We start from the raw sequence: 411 nt of genomic DNA on the forward strand, positions 1-411 counted from the left end.
GAAAGGAGTGCTAGTGGTGCAACAGTTAAGCGCTCAAGCATTCACTGCTAACCGAGAGGTTGGCAGTTTGAACCTACACATCGGTTCTTTGGGAGAAAGATCTGCTCCTGTAAAGATTACAGCCTAGAAAACCCTATGGGGCAGTTCTACTCTGTCACATGGGGTTGCTATGAGTCAAAATCAACTAGACGGCATCTAACAATAATAATCTTAATGGAGCAGACTGCCAGGCCTTTCTTTCATGGTGCCACTAGATGGGTTCGAATTGCCAACCTTTAGGTAAGTAGTCCAGCGCAAACTGCACCATCCGGGGCTGCTCTCACTCCATAGATGGTGGTTATTATTATCATTACAACTGTCCAAACTTCTGGAGCCCATTGCTCCAGCCCCCTGCTGGACCAGTTCTTCAAG

This window comes from Trichechus manatus, unplaced genomic scaffold (assembly GCF_000243295.1).
Source record: "Trichechus manatus latirostris isolate Lorelei unplaced genomic scaffold, TriManLat1.0 scaffold00030, whole genome shotgun sequence".
Taxonomy (NCBI): domain Eukaryota; kingdom Metazoa; phylum Chordata; class Mammalia; order Sirenia; family Trichechidae; genus Trichechus; species Trichechus manatus.